The following is a 15,058-nucleotide window of genomic DNA, read 5'->3' on the forward strand; positions in this document are numbered from 1 at the left end:
AAGATGAAACACAAAAATAAGCTAACTGTGCAAAACACGTCTTTTGTGGTGATCAGTTTCATTGTAACAATTACAAGTAAACTGTGAGCGAAACATTTCAGAGCTTTACCGCACGCAAATTAACTTCCGTTGTATTTTACCTCTTACGATACTTGTTTCTTCATCCTAGGTGCTGAAGGCTCCTCATAATGCAACTCTTGTGTAATTTATACTCCCGAACTTGTCATTTCGTTACCGCCATCACTCCCCTTTCCAGTTTTCCTCCTTCCTTGTACTCCAGATACAGACAAATCGCGCTTCCGCGCGTACGTACCCTCGCCCTCTGGCGCGCCACACGATCAGACACAATCGGGGGCGCGCACACCAAAACATTCCAGGACGACAAACCCCAATCCCTTCTTGAGTGCGTGGTTGCGCAGACACAATAAATATTTGAGAAATATATTTCCTTGAGAAGCTCACCCACCGCTCTGCCGTATATGAAAGATTTAAAATGTACTCAAACAAAACCTATCTCAGGTTGCTACTGTATGTATCTTCAGCAGCTTCTCTATCTGATAGTGATAGTTTTGGTGTAAATGTCTCAACAGCAATATGGCTATTTGATGTTCCAACAAGTGGGTGTGATTTTGGTGAACAGTCTAAGAGCTTGTGTGAAATAGGCTTGGCATGATGCAACGCAGATACCTTACGACCAACCTTAACTTGGGCTATTTTGCCTCCCGAATGACACAGCGGTCTAAGGCACTGGATCGCAGTGCCAGAGGCATCACTACAGACCTGAGTTTGATCCTGGGCTGTATCACAACCAGCCATGATTGGGAGTCCCATAGGGCGGCGCACAATTGGCCCAGCATCGTCCCGTCCGAGTTAGGGGAGGGTTTGGCTGTCATTGTGAATAAGAATTTGTTCTTAACTGATTTGCCTAGTTAAATAAATAAATCTTAGCGATCCTATAACTGCAGAACAGTGATGTATGTGTCATAATTCAATTGTGTAACATTGTTCCAGAATAGCTGACCTGTAAAGAAACTCAAAAAGGTACATAAATGGCACTATATTACCTCACTGAAGAACTGTGCTGCCTTGCAGAGAAGCCAAACTAGTTTCTCAAATGCAAATTCTCTCTCTCGTATTCTGCCACTGTGTACTCTGTTTAGGGCCAAATGTGTCAAGCAATTATCTTTTTGTTTTCTCATGATTTTGGTTGGGTCTAATTGTGTTTCTGTCCTGGGGCTCTGTTTGTGTTTGTGAACAGAGCCCCAGGACCAGCTTGCTTGGAATTTGGTCCCATTCTCTCGGTCATTCTGTAGCTGCCAGACTATGCAGCCTCTCAGAAAACAGTGTTTGCCTACTGAGGGTGGAAAAGTACACTGAAAATGATGAGTGCCGTTTTACAGGAGAACATCAACACTGGTGGTGTTTGCACAGGTAAGGAGAGCTCATCTTCTCTGTGACAATCCAAACAATGGCAATCATATTATTTTATGATTTAACACTACAACATATTGTAATGCAATGACTGGATTCTTTTATAGGAATAAGAGTGAATACAGTCATGATTTAATATGGAAAATGGAGCAATTACTTACCATGCAGCATTTAAACTGGTTCCCTCCTTTAGGGACAGTAGCCCTGCACGAAGTAGCACACAAGTTAACGTTAACTTCTACTCTATAGACAGACATATTTGATGTGTTAATTCTAATCTAAAAATACCAAGATAGCCTTAACAGGATTTGTTGATGTTCTTGAGATCAGCCAGACTCACTGGAAGAGAGTTTAGTGACATTTCCCAGGTGACATGAGGACCTAGATTTCAAAAATACCAACCAATCAAATAGAAAGGGGGACAGAAGAGGTGAATAGAATTTAAGAAAAAAGTGCTTTGCACTCCACCCTCAGACATCAATACATTGTATAGGATAGATTAAGTAGATGTTCAATCCAAAAAGAACAGACTTGATCAAATGTGTTAACCCTGATCACTTTGCAAGTCAATGTACAACAGTGGAGGCTGCTGGGGGGAGGACGGCTCATAATAATGGCTGGAATGGAGTCAGTCGAGTGGATCAACCACATGGAAACCACGTCTTTGATGTGTATGATACCATTTCATTGACTCCCTTCCAGCCATTATTATGAGCCGTCCTCCCCTCAGCAGCCTCCACACGTATACTAGACTAACTAGATATCTTAACGTTGATAAGTGGAAGTCAATGACACCTGAAGCCTCTTGAAAATGTTTTCATGAAAGCAAATAGGCTTCTGTGCTGAGCCAAGATATATTCAAAAGTAGTTCCTTTGTAGAGCATCAACTTCTGCCTATCCTACACTTGTCTTGGTACCAGTAGACCACACTAAACATAGATAATAATGGACAAAACGCATTTAGAAGACACTTCGTTAGGTGATCATTCCAAAATCGTTGTGTAAAACAAAAGTTACTGATCAGTATTTAATGAAATAAACTTGGCAGCTAATGCATAAACAGATGGCCAATCTATTTGTCATATGTTGAGCTTTGTTATTTTCTCAATCACCCCAGGAGGGAACCCATACATATTTAAAATGTTTTAAACATGAAAGTGGGCTGTCATGTGCCTTTTAGTGAGAAGTGGCTTCCCGTCTGGTCACTCTACAATAAAGGCCTGATTGGTGGAGTGCTGCAGAGATGGTTGTCCTTCTGGAAGGTTCTACCATCTCCACAGAGCTGGTCAGAGTGACCATCGGGTTCTTGGTCACCTCCTGACCAAGACAATTATACCCCGGGTGAGGCCAGCTCTAGGAAGAGTCTTGGTGGTTCCAAACTTCTTCCATTTAAGAATGATGGAGGCCACAGTGTTCTTCAATGCTGCATAAATGTTTTGGTACCCTTCCCGAGACTTGTGCCTCGACACAATCCTGTCTCGTGCTCTACGGACAATTCCTTCGACCTCATGGTTTGGGATCTGCTGTGAACTGTGGGACCTTACATAGACAGGTGTGTGCCTTTCCAAATCATGTCCAATCAATTGAATTTACCACAGGTGGACTCCAATCAAGTTGTAAAAACATCTCAAGGATGATCAATGGAAACAGGATGCACCTGAACTTAATTTCGTGTCTCATAGCAAAAGGTCTGAATACTTATGTAAATTAAATAAGTTAAAAATTTCTAACAAACTATTCTGACTCATTATGGGGTATTGTGTGTAGATTGCTGAGGAAAAAAAATATATTTTAGAATAAGGCTGTAACGTAACAAAATGTGGAAAAAGTCAAGGGGTCTGAATACTTTCCGAAGGCACTGAATGTAGAAGTTAAGTTACGCAAATCATATATATTTTTTATTCATATATAAAAAGAGTGTGGCTAATGGTAGGTAGCTGATGGTGTAGACAGATTCAACTGAGTTTACTTCAATACAGCCTTTGTGTAACTACTCAAGTAGGCTACATCACAGTCAACATGTCAGAGCATATTCATAAATAGAAATTAACACAAACAGCTTAGCAGTAGCTACATTTAGGGAAGCAATCTCTGCCGTCTAACTGGAGATATTCTGCTCCTCAGGCATTTCCTGGGGAGTAATCTGCTCTCACATTCCATTTGGGACATAGTTATCTGATGTATGAGGGTTTATAAATCTTCTCGCAGAAACTCACGTGCTTCTGATTTAATAGTTAATTTGATTTCTATAAATACATTATATTGTGGTCAAGAGATTTGTTGTGGGTTCAACAAGGTGAAGGGTTAAAGGTTTCAATGATCGGAATTATGAAACAGATTGATGACTGACTAGATTTCCCTTGACATTTAGCGCTCGGCTTATTTTTCAGTGAAAACTCATGTCTAGATCCACTGTGTGTGGAGCCTTTAAAAAAGGTTTTAAAAAATACTCTTTGTTGTAGCCCGTTTTCAGTAGTAGGAAACTTTGAAAGGCATCTACATACCAGCTGCAACAAAGCAGCTGCCTGAATGCTATTTAGCATCTGAAATGATGTTGTGTGTGCACATGTGTTCTGCATGTGTGTTCACTATTACAAACTCACTGGATTATCTCCGAGTAACGGTGGGCCATTAGGCCCTGAAAGGCATACAGGCAGTCAGTGGGACAGCATACCTCCCAGGGGTAAAATCCCAGCAGGCCAATGGCCCACGGTCCCCATGACAACACCTCAAAAAATGTCTGAACGCACCAGTACCTTCAAATCAAGGGAAGACAGGACATTGTACAGGCAACAAAACATTCTAAAATCATACTACAATATGAACAGCTTACATGATATCATGAAGATGTTCAGCCCGCTGAGGGGCCAGGAATCACAACATATATGTTTGAATCATAGCACAGCTGCAACACATTTTTCACTAGGCCTATATACAGGGAACTGCCAAAATAAACACCAACGTAAAGTTTCTTATTAGGGAGTTGGGCTATCACAAGCCGCCAGAACAGCTTCAATGCGCCTTAGAATAGATTCTACAAGTGTCTGGAACTATATCGGAGGAATGCGACATCGTTCTTCCACAAGAAATTCCATAATTTGATGTTTTGTTGATGGTGGTGGAAAACTGTCTTTGGCACCGTTCCAGAATCTCCTATAGGCTAAAGCCTTGTTCATACTGCAGGCATTAATGCTCAAATCCGTTTTGGACTACTGACTGCCCAAACAGCTGACTGCCCAAATTACAAGTGACCAAATAAGTGACCAAATCGGATGTGAGTGTGTTCAGACAGCAGTCACTTTCTGACAAGGCTACGCTAGTTGTCATTGTAACAACGGGTACAGTTGAGGTCAGAAGTTTACATACACCTTAGCCAAATACATTTAGACTCAGTTTTTCACAATTCCTGACATTTAATCCTAGTAAAAATTCCCTGTCTTAGGTCAGTTAGGATCACCAATTTATTTTAAGAATATGAAATGTTAGAATAATAGTAGAGAGAATGATTTATTTCATATTTTATTTCTTTCATCACATTCCCAGTGGGTCAGAAGTTTACATACACTCAATTAGTATTTGTTACCATTGCCTTTAAATTGTTTAACTTGAGTCAAATGTTTCGGATAGCCTTCCACAAGCTTCCCACAATAAGTTGGGTGAATTTTGGCCCATTCCTCCTAACAGAGCTGGTGTAACCGAGTCAGGTTTGTAGGCCTCCTTGCTCGCACACGCTTTTTCAGTTTTGCCCACACATTTTCAAAAGGATTGAGGTCAGGTCTTTGTGATGGCCACTCCAATACCTTGACTTTGTTGTCCTTAAGCCATTTTGCCACAACTTTGGAAGTATGCTTGGGGTCATTGTCCATTTGGAAGACCCATTTGCTACCTAGCTTTAACTTCCTGACTGATGTCTTGAGATGTTGCTCCATGTGCATGTAATTCCACATCTTTAATCGGAGTGACACCTTCACAAAAAACAGGTAAACAGAAACCGAACGTGACACAACCGTGGCGCACACAAACACTCACAGAACATAAATAATTACCCACAAACACATGTGGAAAAAAGGCTGCCTAAGTATGATTCCCAATCAGAGTCAACGATAGACAGCTGCCTCTGATTGGGAACCATACCTGGACAACAAAGAACAGACAAACTAGAATGCCCACCCAAATCACACCCTGACCTAACCATATAGAGAAATAAACAGGCTCTCTAAGGTCAGGGTGTGACACCTCCCCCTTTTTCCTCCAAACATAACGATGGTCATTATGGCCAAACAGTTCTATTTTTGTTTCATCAGACCAGAGGACATTTCTCCAAAAAGTAAGATCTTTGTCCCCATGTGCAGTTACAAACCGTAGTCTGGCTTTTTTATGGCGGTTTTGGAGCAGTGGCTTCTTCCTTGCTGAGTGGCCTTTCAGGTTGTCGATATAGGACTCGTTTTACTGTGGATAAAGATACTTTTTCCACAGTAAAATACCTGTGATACCTGTTTCCTACAGCATCTTCACAAGGTCCTTTGCTGTTGTTCTGGGATTGATTTCCACTTTTCGCACCAAAGTATGTTCATCTCTAGGAGACAGAACGCATCTCCTTCCTGAGCGGTATGGCGGCCGGTACCATCAGGTGTTTGGAAATTGCTCTCAAGGATGAACCAGACTTGTGGAGGTCTACAATTTTTTTCCTAAGGTCTTGGTTGATTTCTTTTGATTTTCCCATGATATCAAGCAAAGAGGCACTGAGTTTGAAGGTAGGCCTTGAAATACATCCCCAGGTACACCTCCAATTGACTCAAATTATGTCAGTTAGCCTATCAGAAGGTTCTAAAGCCATGACATTGTTTCTGGAGTTTTCCAAGAATTTTCCAAGCTGTTTAAAGGCACAGTCAACTTAGTGTATGTAAACTTCCGACCCACTGGAATTATGATACAGTGAAATAATCTGTCAGTAAACAAATGTTGTAACAATTACTTGTGTCATGCACAAAGTAGATGTCCTAACCGACTTGCCAAAACTATGGTTTGTTAACAAGAAATTTGTGGAGTGGTTGAAAAATGAGTTTTAATGACTGCAACCTAAGTGTATGTAAACTTCCGACTTCAGCTGTATGTGTGCAGTGGTGTAGGCTGATTGGTGGTGGTGCTCGTGCTTCCTATCACTCAGAAGTTATGTGGCAAGGTAAGGTGACAACAATGCCCACCATGGATTTTTCCCAGTTCAATCAATCAAATTTATAAAGCTCTTCTTACATTAGCTGATGTCACAAAGTGCTGTACAGAAACCCAGCCTAAAACCCCAAACAGCAAACAATGCAGATGTAGAAGCACGGTGGCTAGGAAAAACTCCCTAGAAAGGCCAGAACCTAGGGAGAAACCTAGAGAGGAAGCAGTCTATGAGGGGTGGCCTGTCCTCTTCTGGCTGTGCCGGGTGGAGACTATAACAGACCATGGCCAAGATGTTCAAATGTTCATAGATGACCAGCAGGGTCAAATAATAATAATCACAGTGGTTGTAGAGGGTGCAACAGGTCAGCACCTCAGGAGTAAATGTCAGCTGGCTTTTCATAGCCGATCATTCAGAGTATCTCTACCGCTCCTACTGTCTCTAGAGAGTTGAAAACAGCAGGTTTGGGACAGGTAGCACGTCTGGTGAACAGGTAAGGGTTCCATAGCCGCAGCACCAGTTGAAACTGGTGTAGCAGCACGACCAGGTGGACTGGGGACAGCAAGGAGTCATCAGGCCAGGTAGTCCTGAGGCATGGTCCTAGGGCTCAGATCCTCTGAGAGAAAGAGAGAGAGAGAGAAAGAAAGAAAGAGAGAGAGAGACAGAGAAAAAGAGAGAGAATTAGAGAGAGCATACTTAAATTCACACAGGACACCGGAAAAGACAGAAGAAATACTCCAGATATAACAGACTCACCCTAGCCCCCCGACACAAACTATTGCAGCATAAAAACTGGAGGCTGAGACAGGAGGGGTTGAGACACTGTGGCCCCGTCAGTAAAACCTTGAATGTTGAAAACAATAGTGTAAGAACACTTTTAAAGCCTCTAAGAATAAGATGATCCAACTTTCAAGTCCTTTTTGGCTAGCCACAGCAGTCAACTGGCTAGCTAGGTAGCAGTTTATCTTCATAACAAATTCACTCATTTGTTTGTAAACAATTAACAAGCTATTTAGCTAACACATTTTTTTGTCAAACTGTCAACAGAGTAGCTAGTAGGCAACAAGATAAGGCAAATAACAGTCTAAAAACCACTTGAGTGCTAATTAAATCAGATTTGTATCGGATTTCAAACCACCTACAAAGGTAGGTCGTTTTTGATCACGAGTAGGTCTATTGCATCTGAGTCTACATCTTTGAAAACCTTTTTTATTTTTTATTTTTTATGTTCTTAACCAAAGTGGATTTTTGTTTTCTCATTGAAAAGTGTTTCTTGTTATCTTGGCCTTTGTTAGAGCTTTTGAACATCATACAAACGGGGACAGCTTGGTCTGACGAGGCAATCACAACTATTGTGAAGTCCTTGCAGAGAAACCACATTATAAAAATCACATCCATTCATGTGTGTGACATCAAAGAGGGTTGCAGTCCAAGTAAGCTTCAAACAGGGAGCTCACCCCGCAAAACACATGGTAAGATCAGTGACATAACATCAAAACAGGAAGAAGAAAAGAAGGTCAGGTTAAATAATGCACTGTGCGAAATTGTAATGTAAATGTGCATACTGTGTATTGGCGCATCAAAATACATGAAGTTGCCAATATTATGTTTGAATAGAACAGCATGATGGAGTAGCTAAAGTGGAACAGGATTTTTTATATTTTTTAAAGACGTTTTATTTAACCTTTATTTAACTAGGCAAGTCAGTTAAGAACGTGAATTCAGAAAACGTGGGAGACTTTTTGCATCCAACATATTAGCCCAACTCATGATGCATTTCTGAAATCCTCAATGCTTCCTAATCAAACACATTGATTTGTCATTGGGGTACAATTAGGACTATAATGGTGTCCCAGTTTATCTATCCTGCTGTCTACCAAATCTAAACTGAAAACATGTTTTTTACTCAGTGCACGCAAATGGGTGTCATGTCTCCTGTGAATATGATATCAACATTTTTTTTTTTTGTGTGATTAGGAAACATAATTGGTTGGGATAATATGTTGGATAGATGTCTAACGAGGTTACAGAACATCGTCAATGTAAAATGCATCCCACTTAGTCTTGATACACCGTATTAGAGGTGGCAAAATGCCCATAAAACCTAGCGGTCAAACAGGGAAATGGTTCCAATTGTTTTTCCACCAATAATTTTTCCCATAGGGAATTTTAGAAATACTTCAAATAAGGGCATGCAAATCTCTCTTGGACAAGGTGACTTTTATCAATTTACGCTCAGATTTGAAAATGCAAATTAGACAATGCTAGACTACAAATCCCTGCACGTCACCTCTAGTTTATACCTTTGTGTCACGTTCGTTGAATGGAGGAGACCAAGGCGCAGCATGTTATGAATACATCTTCTATTTATTAATGAAGACGAACACTAAACAAACTATACAAAATAACAAAAGGAACGTAAAGCTAAATAAATTTTTTAAAAATGATTTTTTTTTTTATTACGTTCAATACCATTCATTCTTTATAACTCATAATTTTCATTCATACTCCAATAATGGTATTTTAATTTAACTTAACAAAAACCCCAAAACAAAACCTCAGGGGAGCATCTTCCCTCCCCGTCATCCTACAAACTACCTTTCCCTATCTCCCCATCCCTAATCTATCCCCTTACAAATCTAAATGAAACCCAGCCCTAAACCCCCCTTCCACCTCTCCCGGGCAGGATTCTGCCCCCACTTACTCTCCTCCCTCTTCATCCTCCCCCTCAAATCTCCTTCCACCCTCCTCACTATCCCTTCCACCCCCCAATCTCTCCCTGTCTTTACCATGTTCTGCCCACAGTCCCCGTTTGAAGAGACTCATGAGAAGCCAGAGCAGAAACCTGTCCCTATCCATCCCTCTCTCTTTCCCTGCACCTCTCTCTAACCTGGCCCATGTCAATTCAAAATGCCCTGTGCCCTAGCCCATACTACTCCGGCAAAAGCACAGTCCCAAAAGGCATGGCGCACAGTCTCCTCCCTGCCACAAGAGGATCTTGGACAGATGGGGGATCGCGCCAAACTATGCCGGTACATGATGGAACGTACCGGCAAGCACTTGTGGAGGCTCAACCAATTCAGGTCCTTGAGCTTGTTGTCCAGGCCCCGCGCCTGCACTCCCTCCCAGACCACTGCCGAGATGCCCACTACAGGCGCCGGACTCCCTGCCTGTCTGACCTTCTCTTACAGGTGCCTGTGATCTAAACCTACTCGGGCAACTTCAACCTCGGGGTGCACACGCAGTCACTTGGCCGCATGGCCAAAGTGCCACGGCAGCTGTTCCACCCGAGGACCCGTGTTAGACCACACCATTACGCTTCTCGCCTGATACGAGAAGAACACGCAGGAGGTAACCGGAAGGGTGTATCAGTGGATGAGCAAGCTCCGTTTACAAGAAAGAAACAAAAATTGCGTCCAGCTTGAGGGGGAGATGTGGTACCCCCCTACCTCCCTCCCCGATGGGACAGAGCATGCGTGCCCTGGCGACCCACTCGTACCTGCCACCCCACATGAACTGAAACACAAGCCTCACTAGAGGCCTCCTCAGACAAGCAGGCAATGGGTAGTTGTACGCCAAATACAAAAGAGACGGCAACACATCCACCTTTAGGACAAGGACCTTGCCCATAAAAGACAAAGACCTAGCCCTCCACATCGCTAGCTTTCTCCGTACCACTGCGATACCCATGTTCCAGTTCAGCGTCGCTGATCCGGAGGTCTCAAAATGGACCCCGAGAATCCTCAGGGCCCCCTCACAGAGAGATAACCCCCCGGGCACATCCGTCCTACCGCGCACTCTTCCGAAAAACTTAAAACCACTGGAGTTGCGCCATGTAGGGCCAGCCATTTTCAGAGTAGTGTGCAGGCCACCATCAACCAGACCATGGCAAGCCATTAGCCCGGTGATGGTGCCTGCACTGCTATCCCCCCTACTCCTAAATCTATATTAAAACCCCCCCTATCACTCATTTCCTATTTGTGACACACAGGGGAGCCAGACAGTCCACCATCTCCCTCCTGTCTGCCGCCACCTGTGGCCTATACACCACCACTAATCTAAACTTACAATCCCTTATCGTGACATCCACCCCCATAACCCTCCCCTGCATCACCACAAAAGAACCCTCCACTTTTACCTCCCTGTGCCCACACAAAATCCCTACCCCCGATGAGTGCACCCCCCAAATACCCCAAACCGACTCCCCCTTGTCCCACTCCATCTTAAACCTACTAACATCCCCTCCATCCCTCAGGTGAACCTCCTGTAAAAAACAAAAATCAAACCCCACACCCTCCAAATAACTAAATTACCACCCTCCTCTTAACAAAATCCCTTAAACCGCTTATATTTAAACAAAAAAAAGTACAATTAGACCCCATGAAAGAATAAAATTAAAATAATATTTGAGTGAATAAAAATTTCACTCAAATACTAAACCCAGACAGAAAAAAACAAAAACAGGAGACTCACCCAATGCTCCCCTGCTCCATATCTACCGGTGGGAACACCATCCGTACTCCTGACGTCCCCCCCTCTTCCTCCATCTCACCAACCCAGGATGCAGAAATAGTGTTTGGCACCGGGGTGCCCTGCACCCTGGGTCTACCCCCACACTCCTCCCCCTCCCCAGAGCTGTAGCTGGTTTGGAAAAAAATAGGGGAGGCTGAGTCCCCAAACAAAAAACTCCCCACCTCCTCCTCTACCCAGTCCTGGGCCTTGTTAGGTGGGTCCCCACCCGACAGGAGTTGAGGGCCTGGGGAAACCAGCAGCAACCCAGAGGTTTCTCCCACCCCCATCGCTCTCTTGGCCATCCCTTTCCTCTCACTGTCGGCCAATCGCACCCTCCTCTTCACTCTCTTCTTTGGTGATGGCGGCAGTGGAGAGATACCACCCTCCCTCCCCGCCAGCTCCTCCACCATACCCCTCATCTCTTCCACCAGGGCACTTCCCCCCCCCCACTTACCCTTCCACCGTCTCCTTTTCCACCACCCCTCCCTCGCCTTCTTCTCTCTCATGCTCCTCCACTCGCCTCTCCTCCCATTCCAAAACCCTAGGGAGTCTTTGAGGTGCTTGAGGAGTGCTTGAGGAGATCTCCCCAGAAAGGCCCTCACCTCCTCGTCCTTAACGTATGGGTTGTAAATGTTGACAGTTACAACCCTAAAGTTGTTCCTCGCCAAGCTGGTTACTTCATAGTGACACATCGGCCTCTCACCTCCCACTACTCTTGCCCTTCTCAGGATCTCATCATGTTTCACCTCTGTGTGAAGTGCCACGTCGTATGCTCCCTCCAATGAGTTGCCTTGGAAGCAAAACACGTCCTTCACCGTCAGCTTTAGGATCCCCATCAAGATGGTCCTTCCAAATGTTTCCCATCCTAAAGGCTCCATCTCCTTTTCCTTCCATGCAAAACAAATCGTGTTGGCCAGCCCAATCCCAGGGACCGACCGTGTTGAAGAAGTTTGGGTCTACCCCCACACAAGGAGAATGGTGCACCCGGCACACGTTCTCTTCCAAAACAAGGAAAAAATTAAATCCAAAGTGACCGAGAATCTGAAGCTAAATATAGTGCTGACACAGGCAACTAACACATAGACAATAACCCACGAAATACCCAAAGAAGATGGCTGCCTAAATATGGTTCCCAATCAGAGACAACGATAAACACATGCTTCGCTAGTGCTTCGCCGTATTTAGTTAGTGCTAAATACGGCTGCTAGAATCCTGACTAGAACCAAAAAATGTGATCATATTACTCCAGTGCTAGCCTCCCTACACTGGCTTCCTGTCAAGGCAAGGGCTGATTTCAAGGTTTTACTGCTAACCTACAAATCATTACATGGGCTTGCTCCTACCTATCTCTCTGATTTGGTCCTGCCGTACATACCTACACATACGCTACGGTCACAAGACGCAGGCCTCCTAATTGTCCCTAGAATTTCTAAGCAAACAGCTGGAGGCAGGGCTTTCTCCTATAGAGCTAAATTTTTATGCAATGGCATCCCTACCCATGTGAGAGACGCAAACTCGGTCTCAACCTTTAAGTCTTTACTGAAGACTCATCTCTTCAGTGGGTCATATGATTGAGTGTAGTCTGGCCCAGGAGTGTGAAGGTGAACGGAAAGGCTCTGGAGCAACGAACCGCCCTTGCTGTCTCTGCCTGGCCGGTTCCCCTCTTTCCACTGGGATTCTCTGCCTCTAACCCTGAGTCACTGGCTTACTAGGGCTCTTTCATACCGTCCCTAGGAGGGGTGCGTCACTTGAGTGGGTTGAGTCACTGATGTGATATTCCTGTCTGGGTTGGCGTCCCCCCTTGGGTTGTGCCATGGCGGAGATCTTTGTGGGGTATACTCGGCCTTGTCTCAGGATGGTAAGTTGGTGGTTGAAGATATCCCTCTAGTGGTGTGGGGGCTGTGCTTTGGCAAAGTGGGTGGGGTTATATCCTTCCTGTATGGCCCTGTCCGGGGGTGTCCTCGGATGAGGCCACAGTGTCTCCTGACCACTCCTGTCTCAGCCTACAGTATTTATGCTGCAGTAGTTTATGTGTTGGGGGGCTAGGGTCAGTTTGTTATATCTGGAGTACTTCTCCTGTCCTATCCGGTGTCCTGTGTGAATTTAAGTATGCTCTCTCTAATTCTCTCTCTCTCTCTCTCTCTCTCTCTCTCGGAGGACCTGAGCCCTAGGACCATGCCTCAGGACTACCTGACATGATGACTCCTTGCTGTCCCCAGTCCACCTGGCCGTGCTGCTGCTCCAGTTTCAACTGTTCTGCCTGTGATTATTATTATTTGACCATGCTGGTCATTTATGAACATTTTAACATCTTGGCCATGCTCTGTTATAATCTCCACCCAGCACAGCCAGAAGAGGACTGGCCACCCCACATAGCCTGGTTTCTCTCTAGGTTTCTTCCTAGGTTTTCGCCTTTCTAGGGAGTATTTCCTAGCCACCGTGCTTCTACACCTGCATTGCTTGCTGTTTGGGGTTTTAGGCTGGGTTTCTGTACAGCACTTTGTGATATCAGCTGATGTACAAAGGGCTATATAAACAAATTTGATTTGATTTGATAAACAGCTGCCTCTAATTGAGAACCAATCTAGGCAACCATAGACATACATAAACACCTAGATAGTATACAACCCCATAAACATACAAAACCCCTAGACAGTACACAAACACATACATCACCCATGTCACACCCTGACCTAACCAAAATAATAAAGAAAACAAAGAATACTTTGACTATTTTGTTTTAAAAATTGACAACTGCTCTTCCCAATTTCGTGGTATCCTATCCTTGTCCCATCGCTGCAACTCCCTACGGACTCCGGAGAGGCAAAGGTCGAGAGCCGTGCGTCCCCCGAAACACACTGCTTCTTGACACAATGCCCGCTTAACCAGCCGCACCATTGTGTGTCGGAGGAAACACCATTCACCTTGCGGCGTGCATTGCGCCCGGCCTGCCACAGGAGTCGCTAGTGCACGATGGGACAAGAACATCCCTGCCGGCCAAACCCACCCCTAACCTAAACGACGCTGGGCCAATTGTGCTCCACCCTATGGGTTGCCCGGTCGCGGCCAGCTACGACAGAGACTGGACTCGAACCAGGATCTCTAGTGGCACAGCTTGCACTGCCTTAGACCACTGCGCCACTCTGGAGGCCAATAATGTACAGTCTTATGGCAAAAAAAACAATCACTTCAGATATTTTTCAGAGCTGATCTGATTGGTCAAAAGACAAATTAGTTTAAAAAAATTGGACTGCCTGCCAATTGGACTGCCTGTGTAAATGTAGCCCATTGAGCAGAGGCCCTCTCGAGTTAACTACTTTCCATGCCAGCACCACCGATTTTTGAAATGGCCTGTTTTCTGTTAAAGTTCTTAGTCATGTAATACAAATCTTCACAGATTTGTATTACAGGTCTTCACAGATCAAATCTCTGAAATGTGTACTGATTATTTTCCTCAATGTTTCATATCTGCCCGAAATTATATTATATTCCATCAGTCAAACTTCATCCAGATTTCCATTTTTGACTCCATGACTGGAAATATGTACCATATTTTGAGACTTTAATGTTACATTCCATTAATCAAATCATATTTTCTATTAATTCTGAACGCAGTATGTCCTCAGCAGTTCACTATGTTATCCATGGGTTATTCATTAAGCCATTTTGTACATGTACTGTATTTTAAACATAGTATATAATATGTAACAATGTGGATAAACGTCTTATTGAAAATAAAAAACTTGTCGACAGTGGCCACTAATTCTTAGCCTATAGGGAGTGTGGCGTAGTGTTAATTGGCAGGGTGTGTCTTTCATATGGTGGCATGTTGCAGCTGGCGGTATGCAGTATTAGCGGAATGTGTGCTGTGTCCAGGCACTGCATGCCTGAGCCTGAGCAGGAGAAGCTCATATGACCCCATCCTGCTGCCCAATTCCAAATTCCACC

General features: G+C 44.1%; 1 protein-coding gene across 2 annotated transcripts in view; it reads right to left on the reverse strand.

Annotated features, from left to right (window-relative positions):
* The window catches only part of LOC109866697 (neurabin-1), a 45,091-nt gene extending 44,760 nt beyond the window's left edge, over positions 1 to 331 (reverse strand). For both annotated transcript variants that reach the window (XM_020455500.2, XM_020455491.2), the window contains exon 1: positions 141 to 331. The gene's annotated coding sequence lies outside the window, so the exon portion shown is untranslated. The remainder of the gene's footprint in view (positions 1 to 140) is intronic.
* Between the last annotated feature and the right edge of the window lie 14,727 nt (positions 332 to 15,058).

This window comes from Oncorhynchus kisutch, linkage group LG2, assembly GCF_002021735.2.
Source record: "Oncorhynchus kisutch isolate 150728-3 linkage group LG2, Okis_V2, whole genome shotgun sequence".
Lineage (NCBI taxonomy): Eukaryota > Metazoa > Chordata > Actinopteri > Salmoniformes > Salmonidae > Oncorhynchus > Oncorhynchus kisutch.